Source organism: Bos grunniens, chromosome 8 (assembly GCF_055505025.1).
Source record: "Bos grunniens cultivar Pamir isolate PY7600 chromosome 8, Bosgru_T2T1.0, whole genome shotgun sequence".
Lineage (NCBI taxonomy): Eukaryota > Metazoa > Chordata > Mammalia > Artiodactyla > Bovidae > Bos > Bos grunniens.
In genome coordinates this window covers 36155030-36176332 of record NC_141172.1, presented here as the reverse complement: position 1 = coordinate 36176332, position 21303 = coordinate 36155030, and the positions used below count along the sequence as shown (strand labels likewise).

Sequence of the window (21303 nt, the reverse complement as noted above, 5' to 3'; positions counted from 1 at the left end):
AGGCAGATTGAAAAACACAGGAGTAATTAATGTTATTATAAATTAGAGAAGCACATGGCAGTCCTCTTAATGCTAACCTCTGGTTTCTACAATAAAGCAGAGATGTGTATAGGCTTCTATGCAGTGCATAATTTTAAAACATCATCTCCTAAGCGCTCATTAGTTCCGTTTTAGCCGAGGTGGCATATGGAAGGTGTCAGTTGTGAATATTTATTGGGATTGAAATGGACTCTTAAGAGGTGAATGCTGAGGGGAAGCATCTTGTGATATTAATAGAGCCCATATATGTCACCCAGAGATGACTGACGGGCTGGCCCTTCCCTTCTCCAGGAGCTGGGAAACGGTTCCCTCTGGGACCACAGCAGAACAATGTGAGTTGTAACCATTCTGCATCCTCTCCAGCGGTTTGGACTTGAGGGATATTTGAATTAAAGTACAGATTGGGGAAAAGTTACCTGGCAGAAAAGATAAGAGGCAAGGCTTCTCTCCCATGTAAGTGAAGAGTTTAACATCACTGAGAGAGCCATCAGCCTTGGCAGCGCCCATGGGACGCGCTTGGCCTCTCTCCATTTCTGTGGTAAATCCATCAACATAAAAGCGTTCTCGTTTCAGAAAGAGTGCTCTGGAGGTGAACACAGTTGAGCCAAAGGAAGAGCTTTCAATTTTGATTTCACAAATGCACGGAAGCAGCCATAGACACTGAAGGTGCCTTGGACTTGCTCTGAAGTTTAAAAATAATTTCAATGAGAATCTCTAATGTATGTTCAAGTACAGTTAAATAGGAATTAATACATAATGCACTGTATCTATTGATAGAAGCATTCAACTTTTAAAATTAAGATATAATTTATATACAGTAAAATCTACCTTTTTAAGGGTACCCAATATACAATAATCTCATCACCTCCCCCACCCCAGATTTCAAAGGACCCTTTGTAGTTAATTCCTCAGCCCCTGACAACTACTGATTTGATTTTCATCTATGCCTTGCTCTTCTAGAATGCCATAAAAGTGTCATATGTATTATGTAGCCTTTGTAGTCTGGTTGTTTTTCACTTAACATTAGAACCCTGTTTCACTTAATATTGCATTTGAAATTCATCCCTGTTGTGTCAGTAATTTGTTCATTTTTATTGCTAAATATTCTGTTCTACCCGTATGTATCAAAGTTTGTTTATCCACTTCCTTGAAGGGGGATATTTAGATTGTTTCCAGCTTTTGGCATTATGTATAAAGCTTCCTGTGTGCAGGTTTTCAAGTGAATGTAAAATTTATTTCACTTGAATCAGTTTTAAGCTGTGGGATGACTGAATTGTATAGTAAGTGCATGTTTCGCTTTATAAGAAACTGCCACATGTTTTTCCAAAGGTGGTGTATATTTTGTATTTCCACCAAAAGAATGAGATTTCCTAGTCTCCACTCCTTGACAGTACTTAATATTATCTACTTTTAAAAAACTTAATCATTATATTAGGCATTGAGTGGTATTTCATCATGGTTTTAATTTGCATTTGTAATGACTAATAATGTTGAGCATCTTTTCCCATTTTTATTTGCCCTATGTGTATATACATATGTTCTTTAATGGAATATCTCTTCATCTTTTACCTATTTGAAAGCAAGTTGTTTGATAGAAAAATGGTATTTTGTTTTATTTTTAATTATTACTGTTATTTCTGATTATGTCCGAGTTTTCAACTGTTAGTCTGACTGGCTAAATTATCTCCCCCCACCACCAGCCTTTAGCCACCAGAAAGACATGGGCTAATAGTATAGATAGAGTCATGTTTTCTCAAAGCCAGACAGCAGAAAACTATATATGGAACATTTTTTTCTGAATGGCTTTGGAAATAAAAAATAACTGCTTCTATTCTCTCTGGAGGCAACTGCTCCTACCCCATGAATGGTGTCATTAAACCAAGTTCCCCTTGTAGGAGAAGAAACAACTATAGATGGCTCTTTTAAGAGGATGACTTGTTTTTTCCTAGAGCTATAAGGCACCAGAGGATTCTAGGATTCTAGTTTTTAAAATAGCCCTACGATTTCCTTGGGGCAGCTATTGATTATTTGTGACTTGAAGTCTTAAATCAAGAAAGGCAACATGCTTCAGATGTCACTTTAAAAAATAAAAAATTTGATGCATCTGTAAGATCTGACATAGCCCTTTTAGATGGAAGATACAAATAGAAGCAACAGCAACACCTGATTGAAGGAAAAAATCAACAAGACCTTGAACTATTTTATTTTCTTGGTGGAACATACTTGTAGTGGCCTTCCTTTAGGATTTTTCTCAGCTCCCACTGTTTTTTTTCTTGAGCTCACTCTTCTTATGTCATTTCTCATCTGCCAGAGACATAAGATCTCAGCAACTATGTTTGTAGTATCTAATCCCACCCACCTCCTTGGCCAAATCACTGTGATCAGATAGTTACCTAATTCAATCTGGGCCAACCAGATGTGCAGTATGAATACTGACTTGGACATGTCAATCTGGGGGACATGGCATTTCTTGCCAATGAACTTAGAGTTCGAGGAGCCCATTTTACAAAAACAAATAAAAATGAGGCTGATTCTTACAAAGTCCAAGATTAAAGACAGACAAGAGGCACTCGTTAGATTCCTGGTGGTCCAGGTCTCAATTTCTGTCCCTTCCCTAAGAACCTCTACACTTGAAAACCATGAAGCACTTCGATATGCTTCTGTTGAGCTCTCTCTTAGATTGAAGCTTGATTTGGCTTCTAATGCTGCAGTCAAGAGAGTCTCATCTGAGGAAGCAGTGGATGATCTTGGCTAAGAAACCATTCTGTCTCACCTGGGATCCTGTGAAGAATTCTGAATTACAAGTGGCACAAATGCAGGGCTCAATAATGCCAGATCAATGACTGGAGTTGAGAGGGGACAGATATTTTGAAGGTATGTCTTAGTGAAGATATGGAATTGCTTCTTTATTTCAAACTCCAGTCAGATTCCTAGAATCTTAGCTTTGGAATGGATCTTAGGGGTTATACAGGTAATTTTGTCCCATCTTACACATAGAGAGCAGGAGGTCTTTCTTGAAATCTGCAGATAGCCATCTGACCTCTCTAATTATATTAAATCATTTGGTTCAATGCAAGGTCTACACATACCCAGAAAGATACATGCTGTTTTATGTTCTAAAACTCACATTTCTCTCCTTACCCAGAACCTCTTCTAAATATTTTAAGACTGTTATTATTTTTAATACTCTCTCGAGATTCCTGTTATTTACTTCTAAGGCCATCGGTAGATAATGAAGAAACTTGCCAGCAGGCATTCCAATTTGGATTTAGAAACACTGATCAAACTTATTTTTTCTTCTTTGTTGTATGTTGATGACTGATGCTCACAATGCCTTAACTCACATCTTTTGCATTCTGTGCACTCATAGAAAACTCTGTGTGCTTGGGCCACATCATTTTTGACAGTGTGGAAAACACTTGACTCACACAGACTCCATTTATTTCAAAAGAGTCCCACTCTTTGGGGGCTCACACAGATTAATGCTGGGAAGGAAAATAAGGAGGCACCAATAATGGTGCCTGAACATTATAGATGCTCAACCTGTTTGGTGGACTGACTGAGTGAATTATTGCTGATCAAGTCAAAACTCTTCCATGTAGAGAAAATTTGTTTAACCCCTTTCCCCCAAACTGGAAAGAAAGCAGCCTTGAAGCTTGTGATTAGACTTCTCTTCCTTCACAACAACAGCTAATATAGAGCCTGTAAGAAAAACCCCAGTTTGTAGCTAGTTTCAAAGTGTCATAGACCAGCTGGGATTGGATGCTCTCAGAACTCCAGAGGTGTTGGGCTGTGTCAGACTGATGAATTATGTAAAACCTGTTTTCTCTGAGTATTATTAATCATCCTCAAGCAAATGAAGACATGCTAATTAATTTGTGGTGGTTTTTACCTGCAAATGCCAAAGGAACTAAACCAAATTAAATCTTCTATTCTCTTTAAGACCAGCACCCCGTTAAACACCCAATGACTCATCCAATTCAATTTGAAAGATGTGGTTCTTTGGAAACTTAGTTTGCCTGCAGTTTCAGACTCCTAAAGGATCTTTCTTGAAAGTGTAGCCCAAAGTTTCATGCATAATGGCTTGGAAAATGAATGGATGGAATTAATTGTTGTGATTTACAGAGGATCGGCATACCTCTGACTCTGTATTAGATAATCTACCTGTGTTGTCTCATAGGTAGGTATTATCATTTGAGTTGTGCAAATGACAAAACAGACTCAGAGACTTTATATAAATTTCCTAAGTCATACAACTTAATAGTATTTAGCTAAAACACAGGTGCTAGTCTGACCCTGTAGACCCTACTTTTTCTATCGCACCATGCTTCTTCCAAGGAGAAAATCCACTGTACCTATGTACAGTGCATTGCACACTTTGAACTATATTTGAAGAATTAGGGTTTCCTATTTTCTTTCCCCTATTGCAGAAAAGTCTTAGAGAAAAGAGTTTTAGGGCATTCTAATGATTTTCATAGGAACAGCATCATGTGAGGTACCCCTCCTTTCTCACTCTCAGCTCCATGTGTACTCTGATGTTTTTGAACCAGGCCATTTCCTTTTGGTAACAACTAAAATATTATTGCTTGAGGAAGATATACCTTTTCATCCATGCCCATGAGCTTGCCAAATGAGCCATGTTTAATGTGCCTCTGAAATAAGTGGTCTCTGAACATCCCAGCAGGACTCTGGGGAGACTAAGAAAAAGTATCAGACTCTTAGCTGATCCTAGATGGTTTGTGTGGGATTGCACTGGGCACCTCACATCCTTGTCTAGTTCAGTTTCACAGTTTTCTTCCCCAGTACTACCTAAGTAACTAAAAATGAAATTAAAGGTTCATTTTTGGCTGTGTTGATTGCCATTATTAGTGTTTTTTCCCTTGGCAACTAACTTGCATGCCCACAGTGGTAAAGAATGGTGGCTAATGCTCCATAGATTGCTTTGGTGTTAAATGGAGTCCTTTAATATGTCTCCTGATAGCCAGTCCCATCAAGGACGGACGTGCTTGATTGCCATCAACTCCAGAGCTGTTCACTCCAGAGAAGGATCCAGGAAGCAGGGTCCTGGCCAAAGTGTCTTGGGTCATTTGGGGGGGGGATTGGCACTTCCTCTCCTTCATGCATGATGGGTGGTCATCCATCCTCTTTCAAGAACTCAAAGGCGCTAGGACTGCTGTTAGAGTAGGAACTCCATGGAATACTTTACTGATGACAGAGATTATGTAAACTGATGTGCACTTTGTTGCTTTTTGGGATGACCTGAAAATTATCTTCACTCTTATTTTATTCTTCCTAAATTATAGAAATACTGGGGCTTTCAGTAAAGATTTCAGACTAGGGCATCTCTTCTTTTCACTGTTTTAAGCAACAGATGTCCCTATTTTGTCAGAGAGCTGGCGAGATATACAAGAGCATGTACTCCTGAATCTCCGTCTGTCACTAACTGTGTCACATATGGCAAGTCACATTCTCTCTGAGCCACATTTTTTTCTCACCTGTGAAATGGGGTGATTATGTCTGCGTTAGAGGGCTGTTCTGAATTAAAATTAAATGTGAATGAAATTAGCACAAAGTCTGGCATACAGAGGATGCTAAAAAATGTTTGTTTTCTTTTTGCTAAATGAATACCATTTCTTTTTATTTCTAAAAGTCCCTAGAATCCTCCCTTATCATCCCTTCACACCACACACACACCACTTCTTTTCCAGGCAAACATTTCAAAATTGTGTGGTAGTGCATGCAAATTGTAGTCAGCATTATTAAGTTAAAATTTTCTTGACATTTCTTCTCTCACACTGTCCTTCTCCACAGTTGAGAATGAGAGAAATGGAAATTAGAATTGTATTGCATATTTCTTGATCTTTTTCTTGGCTCTTAGAGCCTCCTTGCATGCACGCATACACATGCACACTCCCCACTTCCACCTGTTACACCTTGTGCTTCTCCTCCTTCCTTTTCAGGTGTCCTCACTGCATATGTTTTTCATTGTTGGCTGTGTTTTTTGCCAGAATCAGAAATACTGAGTGTGTCCTCTCTGGAATTGTACAGTAATGTGTTGGGTAACTGTATCAAAGCCTTATGAAAAATGTGAAAAATTTCCTCCTATCTCATGGGCTAGCTGAATGGAAAAGTGGTAGAGTTGGTGGTGGTAAGAGTGACAAGTGGGAAAAATATTACTGCTTTCTTCAGGAGGAAAGAAGGGAGATAGTTACCAATGGGTAAGTCTTTATTTTCCTACAGACTGGACTGAGTGTGTCAACTATCTCAGAAAAAATGAAAGCAAATCTTTCTGCATCCCATGGCTCTTTGTAGGGACAGTACTAAATTGCTTCACTTTTTGGTAGGCTTTTTCCAGAGGCTTATCTCCTTGCTGAAATAATCTCTCCTGGAGCCATTTCCAAATTTCAAGACTTTGTTCTGACTGTTTTTGTGAGTCATTCTTTCATCAGTTCTACCTTCCCCTGGAGTGAAAATATCTGTTACTGCCAGCCAGATTCTTTGTGTGAGTGAGGTGCTCACCTGAGAGCATGGGTGTAGCAGACAATCTATAAGACCCTAGTGACCCCTGCCCTGTGATATTCACACCCTCATATACTTCTCTCCTCTAGTCTGCTGTGGTGGAGCTGTGGCACCAACAGAGTATGGCAGAAGTGATGGTGTGTCTCTTCTGAGCTTAGGTTATAGAAGAGGCTGCAGCTTCCATTTTGGCCATGCTTATTCTCTCTTGGATTGCTTTCTCTGCAGGGAAGCCAGCTGCTATGTTCTGAGCTTCTCCAGAAGCGCTCTGGAGAAGCCAGTGTGGTGAGGAATTGAGGCCTCCAGCCAACAGCCGTATGACTGAAGCTTCTTTACATTTTATCTTCCAGCCCCAGTCAAGCCTTCAGGTGACTGCAGCTCCAGTCAATAGTTTCACAGCAGTCTCATGAGAGACCCTGAGCCAGAGTCACCCAGGTAAGAAACTGTGAGCAAATACATTTGTTGTTTGAAGATTCAGTTGAAAACTCAGAAGGATGTGAGATCTTACATTGTCTGTAAGCTAAATCAGCCTCTAGCAGTTTTATGGACACTAGTAGAAATCATGGGACTGCTGAATCAGAGACAAAAGACTTGCATTGTTCACAGCACAGCAGTCAGCATGAGATCATATCTGCACTGGATCCTCCTGCCCCCTAAGTCCTATGGGGCTTTTGCAGGGATGGGCATGGGTGCCTGCTCCAAACACAGTAGGTTTGACTCATAGCTGAGAAACCATAGAATAGGAGACCTTGATCTTTTATAAGAGGGCTTCAAAAACTACTCAAACTTTACCTTGGAGGGAGATATTATTTTTGTTATACTGGATGGAAAACAATTGTGGCCTCTTCTCCAGAGGAATGCTGTCTCCATCTTGCAGTGTTGTGTACTATACAAATACCCTGTAGAAGATACTCTGGACCAAAAACTGTCAGTGCCCCTGCTCATAAGGAACACAGTGGATCGAATGGAGACTTGTCTACCAGCAGACATGGGGTTTTGGAATAAGTTTCTGTGCAGCAGTAGATAGCCAATGCATGGGATACCTATGTCTGTGTCTTCACCTTTCAGAGCCATTGGACTGATGGCAGATGTGGTAGAGTTATTTTTATTTTTATTTAGTTTTATTTATTTGTTTGGCTAGTTGCAGCCTGTGGGATCTAGTTGCCTGACCAAGGATGGAACCCACCCCCCCTGCATTGGGACCACAGAGTTTTGTGCTCCCCACTAGACCACCAGGGAAGTTCCAAGTTGTATTTATAGATAGAGAATACATGTGAGGTCTTTGGCTTTAGTAATAGGTGAAGATACAAGGAAGTCCTCTGATTTTGGAGGATGATGAAGAGAAAGAAGGGGAAAAAGAGATGTTGCTGCTACTGCTAAGTCGCTTCAGTCGTGTCCGACTCTGTGCGACCCCATGGACTGCAGCCTACCAGGCTTATCCGTCCATGGGATTCTCCAGGCAAGAGCACTGGAGTGGGTTGCCATTTCCTTCTCCAAAAGAGTTGTTAGGAAGGGGCAAACAGATAGAACTGAATATGTTAGATATGCCATGTTTTGCTCGAGAATAGTTAGATTTGTAAAAGGAGATAATTCATTACTTAGTATCTTGTTCTGTTTAAAAGAAGTCTTTTCATTATCACTAGTGAACTGGTGTTTTGGGGAATTGTGGGGTTGTTGGTAGTGGTTACTTTTCACACTATTTCCCCCAGGGAAGGAATAGGAGGGGCAGTTATTTTGAAGCTATCTATAGAGAGCTAAATTTAGAGAATTCTCTCTGAAAGCTACATGAAAGAAGATACTTAAAAGATTCTTTTTGTTTATTTGTTTTATTCTGTGAAAATGAGGGATCAAATAAAAGGTATCTTGGGCTTTCTGGTATTGGGCAATATCTTCTCTTCTCCTTATGAAATCAGTTGAGGGAACTCAGAATTGAGAATGATTTTAATTTGAAATGAGATTTGGCCTTATGTTTCATTCAGTTTTAAGACTACCAAGTTTTAGAAATATTAAGTGATGTTCTTCGTGGAGTTATATTTAGAAAGTACAGTACAGTAGCCAAAAGTGAGACTGAGTTTCCCTTGGCTCATAAGAAAAAGAGGACCTGAGATGCTTAAGAGATAAAATTACTCCAGGCTCCCCCTAGCTGGGATCCATTGACTGGCAAGGCTCAGAGATGCTTTCTTAGATCTCCAGTATGTACATCTTAGCTGGCTATCCAGATGTTCAGCAGAAACTCTCTATAAAGGAACTCAGGGCAAGTTATAACCTTGCTTATATAGCTAGAACGATTTAAGAGCATAGGTTAAATGCCAGCTCTTTAATTCAGTTTGTCTTAGTTTATTTAAATCTTAAATGAGAACTGTGATGCTAATCTCTTATGATGTTGTAAAGTTTAAATATGTTAAAGGGTACAGAGTTTAGCATTGCGCTTTATTTATAATAAATGCTTAATAAATTAAGGTTAATTATTAATCCAAAGATACTAGAAATGTTCCTCCATGGGTTGTATTATGTCATATCAAATGCAGTAAGTCCCATTGGATGATATCTGGCTCTGTCTTATTCTATTTGATTACATTACAGGCCAATTCGTACTTCTTATGTGTACAGAGGTCTTGTTTATATAATGTTAATTATGTGCTTCCTTTCCCTGGCACATGGCAAATTCTCTCAATAAATGCTGGCTCTTGATCTTGTCACCTTGATATGAGGAAAATAATAAATCCCACCCAATGACCAAACTTAGCAAAGCCTGGCTATTCTCAAAGGATATTGATTTTAATTTTTTCTTAAACAGGAAGGCTGTTCATGGAAAATTTTGCTAGAGACTGGAATAATGGGTTCAACCTGTTTTGTGTCTAAAGCCCATGAAGTTGGTACAAGAGGAGGCCAGGGCTGTGCGTTCTGCAGGTATAAGTAGGAATGTGGTGCCCAGAATCATTGCCTTTTGTGGGGCTCCTAGTGGTGCAGGCAGCAGGTATCACCACACACAGTGTTCCTAGGACTTGTCACAGTCTGGAGAAAATCTTGCATCTCTGGCAGTGAGAGCAGGCGTTTCATATCCCAAAGGCCTCACAATGTTTTGGGGAAGAGACTGAAGATTTGGCAAATGCTGTCAGTTCCCCAGTCACATTCCTTGGTGCCCACTCCTGTGTGTGCCTTCCTTGTGGCTCTGCTGAAAGGACCTGCAATTCTTTGCTTACAGTCATCGCTGGCCATGGGAGTCCTCTCAGCCAAATCAGGGACAGGTTGGAGGTGTGCTGGAGTTAGCCCTGGGGACAGAGGGACTTGAAGACTAAATGCCAAGCTCCCTTGCTCCTCAGGTGGGAAAACTCCAAGGTGTCTCCTATACTGCCTTCCAGAATTCCCCAGTGTGGCTGAGCCCCATGTGCCCAAGGTGGGGCCATGATGGTGGCTTAACACTCTCTTCATCTGCTTCCTTCTCTCTTCTCTCACTTTTCTCCTCCCTTGACAGTGCTTCTTAAGATCATCTTCCAAACATGCTCACGTTCTCATCTCAGAACCTGCTTTGGAGAACAGCCTAAAACAAACAACACACTCACATTGCGTCACTTCCTCCATCAGCAGTCAGAACGTGTCCTGTGTCTGCTCACTCCCCAGAACACCCCTTCTCTCCATCTCGTAGGAAGAACTTGATGTTGGAACTTGATGTTGTAATCATCCACTCTGCAGGTGATTTCAAATTCTTCATCTCATTTTAGCACTATGTCATAGTTCCATTTTACAGATGTGGAAATCGAGACCAGAGGATTAAGTATCTTGATTGAGGTAGTAGAGCTTTTAATGGAGGAGCTAGACCTGGATCCCAGGTTTTCTGATTCTGTTCTATAGTCTTCTTGTTTACACACTATTTCTGAAGGTGTGGACAGATCATGGGAGGAATAATGTACACCTCTGATTCTGTGTTAGAATTTCTAAAAGAAGCATAAATCACATTATATCATGTCAAAGGTTTCATGTAACAATTAAAATAGAATTCCAACTCCATCTCATGGCCTACCTACACAGTCTTCCATGGCCTGACTTCTCTTTGTTTCTCTGATTTCACCTCTCACCTTTCACTCTCTCCCCAGTCCTGTTCTGTTCAAACCATCCCTGTGTTTGTGCATACACCAAGTTCATCACACCCATGGTCTCTGCCCTTTCTGTTTCCTTGGCCTGAATGCTCTTCAGATCTTTGCAGGGCTACCTCCTCCTCAGCCTTCTAGTCTCTAGAAGTGACTTCCTTAGAGAAGTCCTGACTAAGCTAAAGTGCTTGCTCCCCTTCTTCTGCCCAGCCCCATGCATTCTCTTTCCAGTTTTCCTTTTTCATTCTGTTCAGTACACTTATTTCCTTCTTGCTTGTTTCCTAACCCTGCTAGCCTGTAGGCTGATCAAGGGCAGATACCTCTAGTTTTGTTCATTACTGTTTTTCCAGGGCCTAGAACAGTGCCTGGCACACAGTTTTTGTCAAATGAATACATAAATAAATTAAGAGGAAGCCATAAAGAAGAAATGTTCTAAGCATGTATATGAAAGGACCTTAAAGCATATTTTGTGTATAACTAAGATTTATTTACTTGGCTCTTTGTAATCATCAGAATTAATATAACTTGAAAGCAAATGCATCTTACTGACATTTTGGAACCTGTGTGCAAGCATTAATACCAATCAATTTAAGTGTGTGTTTCACAGCATGCCATTCGGATGAGAAATGCTGGAAAGGGAGAAGGTGGACAGCTTCTTAGCTTCTTTTTTCTGGCACATTTAACATCATTCCAGTAAACTGGGCTCTAGGTTTAATTAAAGATTGAGGTGGGGAGAAAAGGTATGGAGATAGTCTTAACAGTCTTTTACATTTTAGACTTTAGAAACAACAAAAGATTTTGTGGTTAAAGGCCTCTAATGTTAAGTCCTTGGAAATCTAGTTTTTTTTTTGGCTTTCCTATCTCTTTTATTTTGATATTTGTATTTGATCAATGAGTGTTTTAGGGGAAGTGAGAGATACAAAAATGATATGACTATGCTTATAATTTTGTTTTGATATTCTTTGCTTTTTTGATTATGCAGTTTGTCTGTATTCATTAGAAAATTTGAAAAGTAAACAAATGTAAAATAAGAAAGTAAATATTATCCATAAGTCTAATCCTTAACAAATGACTACCAATATTTTGATGTATTTCGTTCCAGGGGTTTCATTTCTGGGATTGTGAATATCTAGGGCTTCCTGGTTAGCTCAAATGATAATCTGCCTGCAATGCAGGAGGCCGGGGTTCGACCCCTGGGTTGGGAAGATCCCTTGGAGAAAGGCATGGCAACCCACTCCAGTATTCTTGCCTGGAGTATTGCATGGACAGAGGAGCTGCATGAGCTACAGTCCATGGGGGTTGCAGAGTTGGACACAACTGAGTGGTTTCAGTCACTCACTTTCATGTGTAGTACAGTTCTTCAACTCTAAGATACTGTTAAGAAGTACAATATAGATTTTGTTACTATATTACTTTTAAAGGTAAAGATACACTTCTTTTTTTAATAAAAAATGGCAATTATGTACTATTTTCTTCTCACAAAGTTTGAGACTAACTTTTCTTCTCATTCTGAGTCTAAAGTTAGTTCCAAATTTCTTTTGGCCAACCATAGCTGTACAGATCGTCTCTATTACAGGCTGCTTCCCATCATGTGTGCATCAAATCGTGACCCCATGACATTCTTTATCTGTGGTCTTATGTCAAAGTATATTTTAAAATAATGAGATTTATTTGCATTTCTTATGTGGTTAAACTCACAATTTTTTTCCTTATTAAATTACACGTCACAAGTTTCTCTTGAAATTCAGCCAGAAGCTTTTACTCATGAATTTTTTGGTGTCCAAATAATAGTCTTTCATAATGCATGAATCAGTCACAGCAAACTCTCCCAGCTTTAAAGATTGCATGATATATTTAGAGAGACCAGGCACCATTCCCATATGCATTGCAAGAAATGACAAATATGTCACAACTTAATCTATTTGGCAGTTTATAAGTTCTTTTTGATACAAAGTATTAAATGCATCCTAATTTAAAAAAAATCAAGCTGTGAAAAAATATATGCACCATAGAATCAAATATATATGGGATATGTGTGACAATGTGAATGTCTTTATTTCAGCACAGAGTATTTCAACTCTGCTGCACATTAGACTCACATGGATATTAAAAATAAATCTAGGTCAAAATCAAACCATCAGACCTTCCAGAGAGGCCAAGGGAGTAGTATTTATTTTAAAAATCCACAAAAATACAACACTTCTCAGAAACTCCAATGGGTAGCTAGAATTGAGGACCACTGTTTTAGCAGCTGATATATCAGGGTTACTCTTAGGGCAGGAACCATCTTTATTTGGCAAAATACCCTGATAAGCAGCCTGGGATAGGAGGCAGGACTCAGAGAGGACTATTGTCAGAACTTCAGCTACAAAAGAGATAGTTTAAGTGGTTGCCTGAAAACATGATAGGTGTAGTGCTCTTAAAGGAGGAGATGTGATGAGGAATAGGAGGGTGAGGAACCATGTGCCCATCAATGTGAAGCTGGCTGATCTAACAGGCAAATGATCAATGGCAGTTTCATGTGGTGGTGGTGGGGGCAGCTAAAAATAATGTAAACAATAGTAGTAATGTTCATTTTGAAATGGTTTCAGTTCAGTTCAGTCACTCAGTTGTGTCTGACTCTTTGCGACCCCATGAATCGCAGCACGCCAGGCCTCCCTGTCCATCACCAACTCCCGGAGTTCACTCAGACTCACGTCCATCGAGTCAGTGATGCCATCCAGCCATCTCATCCTCTGTCATCCCCTTCTCCTCCTGCCCCCAATCCCTCCCAGCATCACAGTCTTTTCCAATGAGTCAACTCTTTGCATGAGGTGGCCAAAGTACTGGAGTTTCAGCTTTAGCATCATTCCTTCCAAAGAAATCCCAGGGCTGATCTCCTTCAGAATGGACTGGTTGGATCTCCTTGCAGTCCAAGGGACTCTCAAGAGTCTTCAACACCACAGTTCAAAAGCATCAATTCTTCGGTGCTCAGCCTTCTTCACAGTCCAATTCTCACATCCATACATGACCACAGGAAAAACCATCGCCTTAACTAGACGAACTTTGTTGGCAAAGTAATGTCTCTGCTTTTGAATATGCTATCTAGGTTGGTCATAACTTTCCTTCCAAGGAGTAAGCGTCTTTTAATTTCATGGCTGCAGTCACCATCTGTAGTGATTTTGGAGCCCAAAAATATAAAGTCTGACACTGTTTCCACTGTTTCCCCATCTATTTGCCATGAAGTGATGGGACCGGATGCCATGATCTTCGTTTTCTGAATGTTGAGCTTTAAGCCCACTTTTTCACTCTCCACTTTCACTTTCATCAAGAGGCTTTTGAGTTCCTCTTCACTTTCTGCCATAAGGGTGGTGTCATCTGCATATCTGAGGTTATTGATATTTCTCCCGGCAATCTTGATTCCAGCTTGTGTTTCTTCCAGTCCAGCATTTCTCATGATGTACTCTGCATATAAGTTAAATAAGCAGGGTGACAATATACAGCCTTGATGTACTCCTTTTCCTCTTTGGAACCAGTCTGTTGTTCCATGTCCAGTTCTAACTGTTGCTTCCTGACCTGCATACAAATGTCTCAAGAGGCAGATCATGAAATGGTTTACATATTTTTAAATGGACTTCTCCATCTTTCTTCCAAATACTGGATTCTGTTATTCTCTTGAGTGTTCTGTGTGTCTTTCTTTTTCTTGTTGGAAATTGAGGAAGAAAGGAGCTGAGATAAAGAACTCGACTCTGAGTTGGTGCAGGGTGAAACAGAGGAGGATCCTGGAGTTGAGGTGACTGAATATATTACCCTTCAGAAAACCTTAGAAAGGGTTTTGTTTTTTCATAGGGCATAAAATTAGTGGTTTGAACCAATTTAGTTCAATACATAAACCCAGGAATCTTCACATGCCATGACATTCAACAGAAACAAACATGCCCTCGTCTGCATGCATTCATATTTTAAAATCAGTTGGGATCATACTGCATACCCAATTTTGTGTCCTGATTTCTTCACTTAATATAATGCCATAAAATTTTCCCATATCATTAATTATTCTGAGAGAGCTTGAATTTTAATTAATAGCCCTTATAATCACACTCTGATTTATTTGAACTTTGTTGTATGGGATATTGTGTAGGATAATATGAGTACTCAGAATCTGCAGCCAGATGCTCTGCCTTCACTCTCCCAGCTGTGTTGCTTTGGCAGGCATTCCCACACCCTGGCCTCTGTGCTGACACAATATTTCCCTTCACAAAAGGATTTGGAATTTCAATGGCTAAAAATTGTAATTGTTCTGAATTTATGTTTCTTTGATAATTAGTGCATTTAAACTCCATGTCAACTGGTATTAGCATTTTACCAATTTATTCTTCCCAAATCAAAATTTTAGGATGGAAATGTTTTAATTTATTTGAAGGGCTAGTGTCCAGTTGCTCTGTTGACAAAGAAAAGTTGTAAATTATTGTAGAGAAAGCAAATCTGCTGCAGAGGAGTGATGCTGGCTCATCTGCATGATCAAATAAATTATATTCCTACCTTGAGGGAGGTATATAATTTATATAAAGAAATTATACTTTGAGATCAAGTATTCCAGAGTTACTTACCAGGTGGAATCAAACCCATCTGAAGGTATCCAGAGAAAAATTTAGCCAAGAATCAGGTAGAGAAATAGTCATGAGAAGAAAAGCAGAAAACCAGTGAGCTGCCAGTTGCCAGGAGGTTCATATTAGGATCTTATTAGGGAGTGATTTAGAATAACTGAGCATGATCAGCTTCATAATAGTGATAAGCGAAGCACAGGAGGTGCTAGGTACCCAACCTGCCAGACAATCTGGCCAAGTTCACTGGGCTGTGCATGGAAACCGTGGAAAGCAGCTTATACTCAGTCCTAATGGGCACTTCTCAGTGGATCATTTCATTAACAAGATTGGCATAACAATTATAATTGATGTATTTTGGGGTGGGGGGGGGGAGGAGTTTATTGAGAAGAGAAGGTTATGTTCCTTGCTTTCACTCTTTAAAGAAAAATCAAGATGATATTTTCTGAGTGCTTCCAAAGCTCCTTTTTGACAAGGTTTGCACATTCCTGTATTAGGCTACTCCAGACTATCTGTGACCACATCAGGCCACAGAATATTCCCATGGCCCCCTTTGACCTCCCTAGCTAAAAGTCATTATTCATTTATACCGTGTCTGTAGAGACACCCTGATGAAAAAGGGCCATATTTAGTCTGTGAGCCTAGGAATGAAAAAAGATGAGGGAGAGGAATTCACTGCTAAATTTTAGGTGAGAGGGAGTAAAGAAGGGCAATCTAAGGATGGGAAATTTATGAGATGTTAGAAGCAAAATCCTCCCTTTCTAGGCTGGCTAGGCAGCTGGGCTGTGAGTTAAAGGAGGAAGAGATGGTGAATGGACTTCAGTTCAAAAGGGAGGGCTGAGGGCAAAGTGGAAAGCTTTTTAAAGAGAAGGTGGATGGTCTCAGAGAGCCCTGAATACCACTTGACTCTGTTAAAGATACTTGGAGAATATAGATTATGCTTAAAAATAGCAAAGCTATACAGGTCAGGCTTTGGCTCAGGGGAGAGGTAAGAGAAGGGCATTGGTGGAGATCAACAGCCTTGGAAACAAATGCTTTTCAGGCTGCCAAAAGGCGTGATCAGAGAATAAGAAATAAAGAGCTTCCAAGGATAGAACTGAAAGCAAAGACTTGAAGGGGAAGGGGGATGGGTTAGCAAAGCCACCTCACCCAGCAGGAAGTCTGGAGATGGTTGCAGTTGTACACTATTGGGATTTAGCAAAAATAATTTATTTTTATTCTGGAATCCTTCAGACCCACAGGAAAGACCCCACTTCACCTTCCTTTCTGTATATACACTGTCACTTCTCTTCTTGCAAGATATACCAAGGAGGGTTGCAGTCATTACACATTACCCCGCAACGTGTCAGCACGAACCTCCCAAGAACAGAACTACTTCCTGTGCAACCATATTGCCCTATTGCTGCACCTGAGAAAAAACTTTTAATTCAATAGCATTATTAACAGAGTCCAAGCGCAAGCTTCTCTAGTTGTCCCTAAAATACCTTTTGGAACTGGGCCCTGTGCCCAGTCAGGTACCAGTCAAGGTTCATGCAGTGTTTTGTAGTTAATTTCTTTTTAGTCTTTTAGCCTGAATCAACTCTTTTATTGGATTTCTGAGTGGTGATTTTATAGTCTGTCATTCCTTCTACATTTTTTTTTTGGCTTGCATTTTTCTATAGAGAGGATTTTTTTCTCTCCTCAACATTGTTTTGACTATCATGAGGACTTACATTTTTTCCATGTGTTTTAATTCATTACCATCATTGTGGGTTTTTTTTTTTTTTTTTTTTTAATGATCAAATGTTACTGGTGGTTGTCCCCTTGGGCCAGCTTGTGGGTTCATCAATTTTTAAGTATGTACTTGCCTTTTGGTACAAGGTGTTCCAGGATCATCTTGTATTTTTCCTATTTCAGACCTGGAATCAGCCATTTCTCCTAGGAGTCTTGGTGACTTTTACCAGAGAATAGTGCAAGAACCAAGCATTAATTGTCCCTCATGGCTATTGAGATTCATTTCTTCTAGGGCCTTTTGAGAATACGGTTAGGACATTTTTTTGTTGAAACCTTTTATATTCAAAGTCATATAGACCTTTACCAGTGCCCATTTTATATTTCTTTTCCTCTCCCTTCCTTCAAGTAAACACCCTGGTTCCTAACAACATTAGTGTGTTTTCTAATTTTCTCTATCCTGTAAAACACAAAATGGTTTCAGAATTATACCATTCTACTACCAGGAATAATCCTACTAAGTAAAATTCAAGTCTTCACTGTATTTTTTTGTCTTTAGGGCAAATCCAGGATAATGGGCTCTTCCAGGGGGCTCCAGATAGACTTTATTGCAGTCTCTAGATTGTACTGGGTTTGTAGGCAGAATGGAATTTGGGAGTACATCCAGCTTTCTTAGATAGGTAAATGAATCTGTAATTAATTTTGTAAATTATCTGAAATTGATTCATCAAAAATATATACATATATATTTAATATTCTGATCAAGTTTTACACCTCTCCAGTAAAGTATGTGTATTGTAATTTGAAATATTATTTGTCTACTTGTACTTCTTGTCTTAAAGATTACTTTGCTATTAATACAGAGACACCAGGTTTTATTCTTGCATCCTTTATTTTCAGCTCTTCTATACCTGCTATTTAACATGTTTGTTTAGTGATGCATATCTATACCTTGATGGTGGTTGTGGTTTTATGGATGTATATATACTTACCTCCAGACTCATTGAGTTGTATATATTAAGTATGTATAGCTTTGCACATGTCAATTGTACCTTAATAAAGTGTCTCAGAATGTCTCCTGTAAGTAACATATATGCATCTGTGCCAAGTCATGTCCAACTCGTTATGACTCCCTGGGCTGTAGCATGCCAGGGTCCGCTGTCCATGAGATAAATTTTTAAGTCTGTCTTCTTTAATCTTTACCCTTTAATGGTTTAATTTGCTTCCATTTAATTAATTACTAATACATTTAGGCTTAGATCTATTATATGACTATTTTCAATTCGTCCCACCGGCTCTATGATTTATTGTGGCTGTTTCTCTTTGTTTACTTTTTCCTTTGCTTTGTGTGTCTGTGTGTGTTGTTGTAATGTCTTGTTGTAATGCCTAGTTATTTTTGATTTGTAATAGTCATTATTAATAAAAATTGTAGACATAGTTTGAGCCTTTGAATAATGTTATATATCTGCAAAGAATAATTACTTTTGTTTCTAGTAAGCAGTTAAAATGGGGACAAATCACCTTAACATAGTCGGGGAATGAGCCATCCAAAATTAAGGTTTGATCTCATGGGTGCTATTCCATTATTGGTTTACCTTTAGTTCAAGGATATATACCTTGGGAACCTCAAATAAAAGTCTGAATTTTATTGGGATTCCCTTTTTGATAGACCTTGAACTCTAATTTTTTTGCATCCTTGGCTCCATGAAATGACTCAGTGCTGCTGCTGCTAAGTTGCTTCAGTCGTGTCCAACTCTGTGCGACCCCATAGACGGCAGTCCACCAGGCTCCCCTGTCCCTGGGATTCTCAAGGCAAGAATACTTTGGACTCAGCACTACAACCTCTTAAATACAGCTTTCAAATTAACAAGATTTGAGAGTTGATCTGTAGCAGCTATTTATTTTTTTATAGACTAATTATCCAATTCCAGAGATGGAGTGAGAAGCAGTATTTTCTTTACTATATAAGTAGTTTATTATACTTCTGGATGCCTGATATGAGAGTGCTATCTTAGCTTTAAGCTGTTTCCATCTTATGTAACAGTGTTCATCATCTTGAAGTTAGAATTTTGGCATACGAGCTTAAAATCCATCAGTTAAAGGGTCACAGACTTTGTATATATGTACGTATGTGACGTATCGTTGATTTACAGTGTTGTGTTAGTTTCTGGTGTACAGCAAAGTCTGTCTATTATCTATATGTCTGTGCTTAGTCACTCAGTCATGTCCAACTCTTTGCGACCCCATGGACTGTGGCCCACCAGGCTCCTCTGTCCATGGGATTCTCTGGGCAAGAATGCTGGAGTGGGTTGTCCTACCCTCCTCCAGGGGATCTTCCCAACCCAGGGATTGAACCCAGGGCTCCCACATTGCAGGCAGATTCTTTACCATCTGAGCGACCAGGGAAGCCCCATCTATATGTCTACCTATCTCTCTTTTATATATTCTGTTCCATTACAGTTTATTGTAAGATATTGAATATAGTTCCATGTGCTGTACAGTAGGACCTTGTTTATTTTACATATAGCAGCTTGTGTCTGCTAACCCCAAACTCCTAATTTATCCCTTCCCCTCCCTCTGCCCTTTGGTAATAAGTTTGTTTTTTATGTCTGTGAGTCTGTTTCTGTTTTGTAAATAAGTTCATTTGTATCATGTTTTAGATTCTACATATCAGTGATGTGATCAGTGAAAATCATATTTGTCTTTTACTGTCTGATTTCACTTAATAATAAGAGATGATCTGTAGGTCTATTCATGTTACTGCACATGGGACTATTTCATTCTTTTTTATGGATCAGTAGTATTCCATTGTGTGTGTGTACACACACACACACACCCACCCACACACACACACCCACACCCACACACACCCACACCCACCCACCCATCCACCCTACACCTTTACCCAGTCATCTGGGTAAATGTTGAGGTACATTTAGGTTGCTTGCATGGCTTAGCTATTATAATTAATGCTGCTCTGAACGTGGGGATGCATGTATCTTTTCAAATTAGAGTTTTCTCAGAATATATGCCGAGAAGTGGGATTGATGATTATATGATAACTCTAATTTTTAAAGGAACCTCCAAACTGTTTTCCATAGGGGCTGAACCCATCAACTGTACAGGAGGATTCTCTTTTCTCCATATTCTTTCCAGCGTTTCTTATTTGTAGACTTTTTAACGATGGCAGTTCTGACTGGTGTGGAGGTGATGCCTCACTGTAGTTTTGATTTGTATCTCTGTAATAATTAGAGATATTGAGTATTCATGTGCTATTATTGGTCATCTGTGTGTCTTCTTTGGAGAAGGTAGGGTTCTGCCTTTAAAAATTTTTTGTTATTGATTTGTATGAGCTGTTTGTATATTTTGGAACTTAAATCCTTGTCAGTTGCATTGTTTGCAGATATTTTCTCCCAGTCTGTAGGTTTTCATTTTGTTTTTGGTTTCCTTTGCTGTGCAAAAGCTTACACATTTAATTAGGTCCTATTTATTTACATTTACTTTTGTTTCTTTTGCCTCAGGATACTGATCTAAAAATATTTATGTTAGAGGATGTTTTGCCTGTGTTCTCTTTTAGGAGTTTTATGGTGTCATGTCTTATATTTAGGTCTTTAAGCCATTTTGAGTTTATTATTGTGTATTTGTGAGGGAGTGCTCTGCTGCTGCTGCTGCTAAGTCACTTCAGTCGTGTCCGACTCTGTGCGACCCCATAGACGGCAGCCCACCAGGCTCCCCCGTCCCTGGGATTCTCAAGGCAAGAACACTGGAGTGTGTTGCCATTGCTCTAGCCTCATTGATTTACCTTTGGCTGTCCAGCTTTCCCAACACCACTTGTTGAAGTGAAATGAAGTGGAAGTTGCTCAGTCGTGTCCGACTCTTTGCTACTCCATGGACTGTACAGTCTGTGGAATTCTCCAGGCCAGAATACTGGAGTTGGTAACCTTTCCCTTCTCCAGGGGATCTTTCCAAACCAGGGATCGAACCCAGGTCTCCTGTATTGCAGGCAGATTCTTGTTGAAGAGACTGTCTTTTCTCCATTATATACTCTTACCTCCTTAGCCAAACATTATTTGACTGTAGGTGTGTGGGTTTACTTCTGGGCTCTTTGTTCTGTTCCATTGATTTGTTTGTTTTTGTGCCAGTACCACACTGTTTTGATTATTGTAAGCTTTGTAGTCTAAAGTCTGGGAGGATTATGCCTCCAGCTTTGTTCTTTTTTCCTCAAAGTTGCTTTGGCAATTTTGGACCTTTTATGGTTTCATATAAATTTTAGGATTGTTTGTGAAAAATGTCATGGGTACTTTGATGGCTGTTGTTGTTGTTTAGTCACTAAGTCGTGTCTGGCTCTTTGTGATCCCATGGAATGT

The 21303-nt window shown here is 39.5% G+C and overlaps 1 long non-coding RNA gene across 1 annotated transcript in view; it reads left to right on the top strand.

The window, feature by feature from the left end:
- LOC147366908 (uncharacterized) overlaps positions 1 to 21303 on the top strand; it is a 1139839-nt gene that overhangs the window by 21502 nt on the left and 1097034 nt on the right. Inside the window, exons 4-5 of the long non-coding RNA XR_015169575.1 lie at positions 6906 to 6990; positions 9353 to 9465. This is a non-coding gene — a long non-coding RNA (uncharacterized LOC147366908). The remainder of the gene's footprint in view (positions 1 to 6905; positions 6991 to 9352; positions 9466 to 21303) is intronic.